Source organism: Erithacus rubecula, assembly GCF_903797595.1.
Source record: "Erithacus rubecula genome assembly, chromosome: 3".
Taxonomy (NCBI): domain Eukaryota; kingdom Metazoa; phylum Chordata; class Aves; order Passeriformes; family Muscicapidae; genus Erithacus; species Erithacus rubecula.
The window spans coordinates 93741423-93750537 of NC_136689.1; positions in this window are offsets into that span (position 1 = coordinate 93741423).

Genomic DNA, 9115 nt, shown 5'->3' on the forward strand with positions numbered 1-9115 from the left:
TGTGTTTTTCACTCCAAACTATTAGTTCTGTACTTTTCCACCTGCTGAGATGGTCTGTGGGTTTTTTAAACTTAGCAACTAGGCTATTTTTTCTCATAAATTTTGTTAAAATAAAAACAGCTTCTGGAATTCACAGTAAATGCTTTGTCATTGACCTTGAAAGTACTTTGGCAAGCAAGGGATTTCTATGCTTTGCCAAAAAAGTAATGGTGATAGCAGAAATTTTGTCACAGTTGAAACTACAATAGTTACTCCACTATGTTGCTGGTAGCTTCACCTATCAGTATCCCCAATGGCAATATTGTATTTCAGGTGTCAACTGGCAGTCATTTAATGTTGGAAGAATAGAGATTTTAGAGAAACAAACGCACAAGGAGCCGTATAATGTCCTTGAAACCCAATATTTAAAAATCCTTATTTTTCTCATGTTTCTTATAGTTCTGTGAACAAATAGTGCAGGATGCTTGGAAATTTCTTTTTCTAAATTAAGAAAACTGAATATAATCAAGCTTTCGGTACAATTAAATATTTTACTCATTAATCTCAGGCATGCTTTGAACTAAATACAGAACTATAAATTATCGCTTATTTTCCACCAAAAGATTTTGAGTTGTTTTTTTTTCTCCTTATGGATATATATTTGTGGACACTGTTGAAGGCTCGTGGAGAAACCTAATCTAGTTTTTTCCCAGGCTGTTGACTTTTCTCAGCTCCAGCCTGGATCTTTCCCAGGCTGGGGATCTTTCTCAGAAACAAAACAAGGGAAGGTAAAAAAAAAACACAGATAGACACCTGGTGTTGACCACCATGCCGTGTGTCTCATGATATTTTGCAGAAAGCATGTTTTCAAAAAGGTGACTCTTTGACCAATGAGTCTTTTCTACTTTGTTTTTTGCCATCTCCTTTATATAAATGCCATGGCTTTTCAATAAATCACTACTTCTTGCTGCTTAGAGGAAAAGTAGTGGTACTGTATTCTTTTGCTGCTTCTTAGCCTTATAGAGACATACATTAATCTTAGGGGAGAAAAAGGCAGAGTGTTAAACGTGTTAAACTGGAAGAAGCTGGTTTTCAGACCTCTCTAAGTAATTTGGGTAGTTCTAGTCATAATATTTTGGCTTGTAATGTTTTGTTAGAAGCAAAACAAGTTTTGAGGCTATAGAATGAATGATGGGCATTATTTATACTTAAAAATATTTAACATGTCTATCATCTCTGTTCCTCTGCCTCTTTGTAGAAGAATTAAGGCAGCATGCTTGAAACCCTCAATCACATATTTGTGTTTGCCAACAGCATAGGGAAAATTTTTGGCACCATTTTGCACACATCCCTGTCAGTAGAGCTGAGGTTACCTGGTGCTTCCAAAGGCCTGGTGCTGAAATGAGCATTTCAGCAGATACTTCTGTGGCCATGGCTGCAGAGCTGACGAGTTCATTCATTGTGGGAAGTCTGTCTCCCTCCCTGCTCAAAGGCTCTGTTTTTTCCTGATTGGGAAACAGAAGAGATTTCAGTGAAGACTCTTGAGTGAGCTGCACAGTCAGAAGTTGTCTTGAGTAAAGAATCGTGTTGAAGAAGCAAGGTAAGCTTTCCCACACAGCAAGACCTTGAAACTGGAGCAGAGCTCTCCTGCTCCCGAGCAGAAAGTGGTGGAGTCATGAGTCAGAGGCAGCTCTGAAGCAGCTGAAAAGATTGTCTCAGGCTGCAGAGAGTGCCAGAGCCTGGTGCTGCTCTCTGGGGACAGCAGGGACAACAGCTCTGTGAGGTGTGCTCAGGTTCACAATCTGCTCAGCCTAGGAGATCCTAGAAGGAGCTGAGAGATGAAGCAGAAGCAATAAAAAGGATTGGGGACTCTGAGGAAGAGATTGACTGGTGGAGCCACACTCTGCCATGCCTTAGAGAAACCCATTTACCATCCAATCACAACAAGCAATGGATCCTCTACCCTTTCACCACCAGGCAGAAAGAGAGGACCTTGAGAGATGTAGGGGAATGGAAACTGCTCATGTTACCAGATGCATGCCTTTCCAACCTACCTCACATTCACAAGTGAGGTTATATAGTAGGTGTCAGGCCCTGGACTCTGAGGGCCGGGGCAATGAGGATGCAGCTGAATGTCCATTTGGTTTGGAAGGGTCACCTGTGGCAGAACACCTGCTCCCTGTATCACAACATCCTCAGTTAAGGCAAAAAGAAGGGAGTAGTCATTTTTGACTGCCTTCTGAGACAAATAGAGGTCCCAGTGTGCCAAACAGGTCCAACCCATGGGAAGGTGTGTAGCCTTCCTGGTGCCTGGGTAAGGAACCCAGAAATCTCCCAGCCTGTTGTGGCCCACTGATTATTACTCACTACTGGTTTTCCAGGTGGGCAGCATCAAGAAGGCTTTGGACAATCAAGAGGGACCTCAGGGCCTTGGGACTATTGGCTGAGGGACCTGGAGCACATTGTGTTCTCTTCTGAGCTGCCAATGGACATTTCGGCGCTGCACCTTCTGTTTAAGGCAAGTTTTCAACAGCCATCAGAAATTCAAAGTAATGGCCTCTCATGCTCATGTATACAGCACAGGACTATTCTTACCTCTATCAAATAAAAAGGAAAATTTTTGCCTGTGAGAACAAGCATTTTTAATACTATGCAGAGGAAAATTAGTTAAAAAATAAGAACTTAGTTATTTCTCATTTTGTCTTCAGCATTTTATATGTTTTTTTTCTTCTATAAAACAGTAAGTCATAAAGAATTCCGTTGGTATAATACAAAATTTCTGTAATGCAGTCATTAACTGTTACATTTTGGGAGCAAAATACTGCTAATTCAGCCTGTTCTGATTTCAGGCTATTGATTTAGAAATAAAACTAAATGTATACATTAGCATGAGAAGTCTTCTATATATATATATATCCAGATATAGCTGACAACTAATAGGAAGGGAAGGGAAGGGAAGGGAAGGGAAGGGAAGGGAAGGGAAGGGAAGGGAAGGGAAGGGAAGGGAAGGGAAGGGAAGGGAAGGGAAGGGAAGGGAAGGGAAGGGAAGGGAAGGGAAGGGAAGGGAAGGGAAGGGAAGGGAAGGGAAGGGAAGGGAAGGGAAGGGAAGGGAAGGGAAGGGAAGGGAAGGGAAGGGAAGGGAAGGGAAGGGAAGGGAAGGGAAGGGAAGGGAAGGGAAGGGAAGGGAAGGGAAGGGAAGGGAAGGGAAGGGAAGGGAAGGGAAGGGAAGGGTGAATGCGCCTACTATTTGTTTAAAATATAAAAAACTCCAGTTGTGTTTCAAAAGTGTATGGCACTGATCAGGGCACTGGGGAGCACCATATACATATAACAAATTGCTCTAATATAAGTACTGGGTTATGCTATTCTTAGATTTAGTCATGGCCACTTAATGGAAAAGTGACAGACAGGATTGAGATAAATCATCATGAACATAGTTGGTCCTAGGACATAGTTCCATAATGAAACATACATAGTGGATCATCCTGAGGTGTCCCCACCCCAGAACAACTCAGAGACAATATTATCTTCCTGATGAGAAAATGCTTGAAATTGCAGAAAATTCTGGGTACTGGTTTCTGAGATTTTCTAATCCCACAAAGAAGGAATCAGAATTAAGGGGAAAGGCCATCACAGAACAAGCACATACAGAAAGTTAATTTGTATGAAAAAATACTTTTAAAATAAAATTTAAACCTAATTTTTTGGTTCAGATTGATCTGAATGTCAGCTAGAATGTTGTAAACAGTCAAAAATGAATCACACATAGAGCTGAAACTCCACATGCCTTAAAAATCCTTTGTCTATCCAGTGAAAACTAGATTTTGTATACCATCATGTCCCATCTGATCTTACAGGCAGTGCCTTTGCTCTAGCAAAGGCTGAGCTCAAAACGTTCAACTCCCCATAATGGAGGGAATTCTGGTGAAATCTTTACCTTTGCCCATAAGGTATCTTCTGCAACTAAATGAAATATCTTTGAGACCTGTACTCTTCAGCCAAATCTGGTGGATCAGAGACATGTCATACATGAATAATGCCTCAGCAATCCAGGATATCAAGTTCTAATGAGTTTTCTATGATGAAGGTCCATAACTTCTCTAAACAACCCATTTTCATACTCCATTATTCCTGTCTTTCACATCCATCTGGAATCTCCCTTGCTGGAATTTAAACTTATTTCTTGCCCTGTGACTACTGAGAGAGTAGTCTTTTCAGCAATGTTTTATGAGAAGATTGAAAAGACTGTTGTATCTCCATTAGATTATTTTCAGACCAAATATCTCCAGTTCACTGAAAAGCCTGTTTTACAGAGCATGCTGTATAACCTTGGCTTCCTTTGGTCCCTCAGGCACCACTTTCCTTGAACTGGAATCGTGATGTTAGGGTATGGGTGAATCTCCATCATCTTCCTCATATGTAAAGAATGTTTTCCTTTCTCTGTGGCCATATTATTCTTTATGCTTCCAAGGAACTTACATACATGTCCTTTTTTGCATCAGCATGATATTACTGGTTCACAGAGGCTTGTGATCCCTGTAGCCAGATTTTTGCTGGTAATCCCCATGATATCTTGATTCAGCTGCTCATCATAAAGCACCATGCTTGTGCCTACTCAGGACTGTCATTTCTTTCAGTCAAGACCACTTGGCATTTTTATTAGGTCTCTTTATTTTTCCTTAGTTCATCTTATCTTGCTGGCAGCTTTGGATTTCATAATACAATTCAGTACATTAGTGAAAATAATGAAATCTAATTGCTAACAGAAAATCATTCTGTTGATCTATGTACACTTAGTCTGTAGGCACCAATATTGCTGCTCTTGAAATGAGTTTATTTCAGGATTTTTTTCCATTTAAAAAAAATACATATTTTAATTTAAGAGATGGAATGAACTTTCCCCTAAAGCTTTTCTTAATTTCAAAGAGAAAAGCTATTCAGAAATATTAATAGCATTTTTTTGTCTCATCTTTTTTTCTCTCCTGTGTTTCTTCTTTTTCCTGGGTGCAGTATAAATAATAAAATTCTGGAAACTTTTAGAATTACTTTTGCCATTTCTTGTGTATTCATGCAGCTGTATTAAATAAGAGCAATAATTTTCCGTAACCTATATTTTATTTCGTACTTTTGAATTGTTCAATGTCATATCTATTTTGTGTCCAGCTACCCTTTCTCTCACACTGAAGCAGATAAAAATACCAAATGGGAATCATGAGAGATCTTTCCTGGTGCTACTGAAATTTCCTGCAGTTATAAATTTTTATAAGTTCTGTCTCAGTAATGGCTAAAGCTTCATAAAGAGAATCAGGAAATGTATTCTTACAACACAGAGCTGTGATGTCTCTTATTAAAACATAACATAGTTGTGATAGAACATTAACTTGTCACTGACCTTGGAACTTACAGACTAGTTCACAAAATGAGCAAGCAGAAAAGCAAGGAGCAGATTTCCCATATGATTCATTACACAGTCTACCATTTTCAATATCCCTGGTGTATAGAAATATGAATGAATGTGTCTTACTCTTGATTGTTTTCTACTGCAATGTGCTAAAACTGACATTAATACTAAATTTTTGGCTCATTCAAGCTGATCCCATTCTACAAAGAAAAAAACTAAAAACTTGTCTGAGAAATTATAGTGGATGATGCATTTGTAAACTTATTAAGAAACAAGCTATTATCTTAAAAGGTTTATTTTACTTTATAATATGGATAAACATGTAATTACCGCAGAATTCAGCAGTAGGCAATCAGATGTTATCTTCAGATTAATGGATAATTATCCACTTAAAGTGGTTAAATACTTTAAAACTTTAATGCCCAGGTAATTGCACCCTTTATGTTATGACAACACTGCATCTATGTGGTAGATGCAGAGCCACAGATTAACTATTGAGAGAAGTGTCTGACACAGCTAATGGAATATCAGCACCTTCTGGTGCAGTAGATGTGTTTCATGTCCTGAGACAGCAGCAGCTGCTTATCTTTGCAAAGCAGCTGCTGTAGCTGACATGGCTGTTGTACCCATCCTCTCTGTCAAACATGTACGCGTAAGTGAATACACACACAAAAACTCATAGATGCTCATGATCATACACACACTCTAAGGTATACAGAAATACACAAGAGTTTTCCTATTTCTTGCCAAATGATATGAAAAATCATCCCTTAAGATCAGTCTGTGATATTTTGCTTTTAGTTCCAGATAAACAGGTACCAAATATTGCTGTATAAGACTAAAAAGTGTTATTTGTTTGGTCTTGTCTCTATTGAGTGGTATTTTTGACAGTTTTCTTACAGGCTAAGATACTGCACGTCATATATGTGATACTTTTCCCAATTTGACTTGAAACTATAATCCTCTTATTTTGGTTTATTTCATTTGCGTTTGAATTGCTTTTTGTTTGCTTAATTGGGAGGGGCTTTCAGCAGCTGGTATTCTACTGCACCATAGAATGGTTTCCTTTTCATACCCTTTCAAGAAGTTGCACTCAGGTCCACCCTCTTAGGTATTGAAATGCTTCAATGAAATGTCTCCAAAGCCTTCTGCAGACCTGTGATCATCTTGGTGCTTCTTTTCTGGAACCTCTCCAACAAGTCCAGATCCTTCTTGGCTGAGGACCTCAGAGCTGAAGCAGTACTCCAGATGAGGACTCATAAGAGCAGAGTAGAGGGGCAGAATCACCTCCTCAACCTCCTGATCACACTGCTTTTGGTGCAGCTTAGGATACAGTTGTTTTTCTGGTCTGTGCCCAGAAATTTCTTTCTCCCAGTGAGCCAGGTACAAAAAACACCTTTGGAAAATTGACATGTTTTATTGACAATGTCCATGGTGAATCAAAGGCTGATCTCAATCAGTCACAGAGCAGGGTAGTCTGGCAGTGTGATGCCCTCAGGAGATGTTGGTGGCTGGGATCTGTACATGTACCCATCCCTGGTGTGCTGCCACATGGTACTTCCTTGGAATGGTGTACAAGCTCAGAGCAGCTCCCATCTCTGGGGACCTCCCTGGTGCAGGTAGCAGGATGCTTCTGCTCTTGTGTTCCCATGATGCAGAGGCACAAGAACACCCTGCATGTCAGAGCCCTGTGGCCTCTCTCATTTTACTTTTGATCAAGACACTGATACTTCCAAGACACTGAAATTAGTAATCAGTTCCAAAGCTTTTTCGTCATAGATTCACAGAACAAAGTGAATTGGAAGGCATTCTCAAGGATAATCAGGTCCAACTCCTAGCCCTGCACAGGGCTGCCCCCAGAAGTCACACCACATGCCTGAGACCATTGTCCAAACACTTCTTGAACTCTGTCAGGCTTGGTGCTGTGATCAATTCCCTGGGAGCAAAGGAGCCTTTTCCAGGACCCAACCACCCTCAGGGTGACGAACCTTTCCCTAATATCCAACCTAAACCTCCCCTGATTCAACTTCATGCCGTTCCCTCAGGTCCTGTCATGGGTCACCACAGAGCAGAGATCAGTGCCTGCCCCTCCCCTTCCCCTCATGAGGAAATTGCACACTGCAATCACATCTCCCCTCAGTCTCCTCCAGGCTGAACAGACCAAGTGCCCTCAGCCACTCCTCATTCAATTTCCTTTCAAGACCCTTCACCATCTTTGTTGCCCTGCAGAGCAGAGCAGGACAATCCCCTCCTTTGCCTGGCTGTGATGCTGTGCCTGATGTTCCCCAGGACAGGGTTGGCTTTCCTGGCTGCCAGGGCACTGCTGGCTCTGTTCAACTTGCCATCAGCCAGGACCCCCAGGTCCCTTTCCACTGTGCTGCTCTCCAGCCTCTTGTTCTTCAGTCTGTATAAACATCCAGTTTTCTCCTTCCCAGGCACAGAATTGGGCACTTTGCCCTTGTTAAAATTAATACAGTTGGTAATTGTCCAGCCCACTAATTTGTTGTGATTTCTCTGGAGAAAATCTCTGCCTTCAAGGGAGTCCACAGCTCCTCCCAGTTTTGTTGCAGGGCACATGATGGAGGCAGTTTTCATTCAGTTTTTTGTTTTCATTCAATGGTTCTGCTTTGTAGATGAATTGCAAAAATGGTAATTTGTATTTGAATATCTCAGTATCAATATCTGGTTGAGAAGCAGTACATAGGTATTTGGGTAAATCAGAAATCTGCATTTCCCCTTCACCAAAGGAAAATCATATTTGACCAATCTAACAGCCTTCTATGATGTCATGGCAGGATGGGTTGAGGAGGGGAGAGCAGTGGATGTTGCCTACCTTGACTTCAGAAGGCCTTTGACACTGCACGTAGCATCCTCATAGGTAAACTCAGAAAATGTGGGTTAAATGAACAGTGAATCAAGAACTGGCTGCATGGCAGAGCTCAGAGGTCATGATCAGAGGAATAGAATCCAATTGGAGCTGCAGTCAGTGGCATCCCCAGGGATCAATGCTGGCTCTGGCATTATTCAGCTTTTTTATCAATGACCTGGATGAAGGAATAGAATATTTGATTATGATGATACAAACCTGGGGGAGTGGCTGATACAGCTGAAGGCTCATTCAGTGGTGCCTTCACAGGCTGGAGAGTTGGATGGAGAGAAACCAGAGGAGGTTCAACAAGGGCAAGTGCAGGGTCCTGCCCCTGGGGAGGAATGACCCCAAGCACCAGCACAGGCTGGGCTGACCTGCTGGAGAGCAGCTCTGTGGAGAAGGACCTGGGAGTCCTGGTGGGGGACAAGCTGGCCATGGGCAGCAGTGTGTCCTTGCAGCCAGGAGAGCCTTTGGGATGCTGGGTGCAGTGGGAAGAGCATTGCCTGCAGGTCAAGGGAGGTGATTCCACCCTCTACTCAGCCCTGCTGAGGCCACATCTGCAGTGCTGTGTCCAGCTCTGGGCTCCCAGTGCAAGAAGGAAGGAGCTACTGCAGAGGGTTCAGAAAGGGTCACAGAGATGATTTGGGGTCTGGAGCATCTCTCCTATAAGGAGAGACTGTGGGAGCTGGGCCTGTTTAGTCTGGAGAAGTCTGAGAGGCGTTTGCATTTATGTATATAAATATCACAGAGGTGAGTACCTCGAGGATGGTGCCAGACTGTTTACAGTTGTGTACAGTGACAGAATGAGAAGCAAATGGCCACAAACTAAAACACAAGAAGTTACATCTCAGCATGAGGAAGAACTT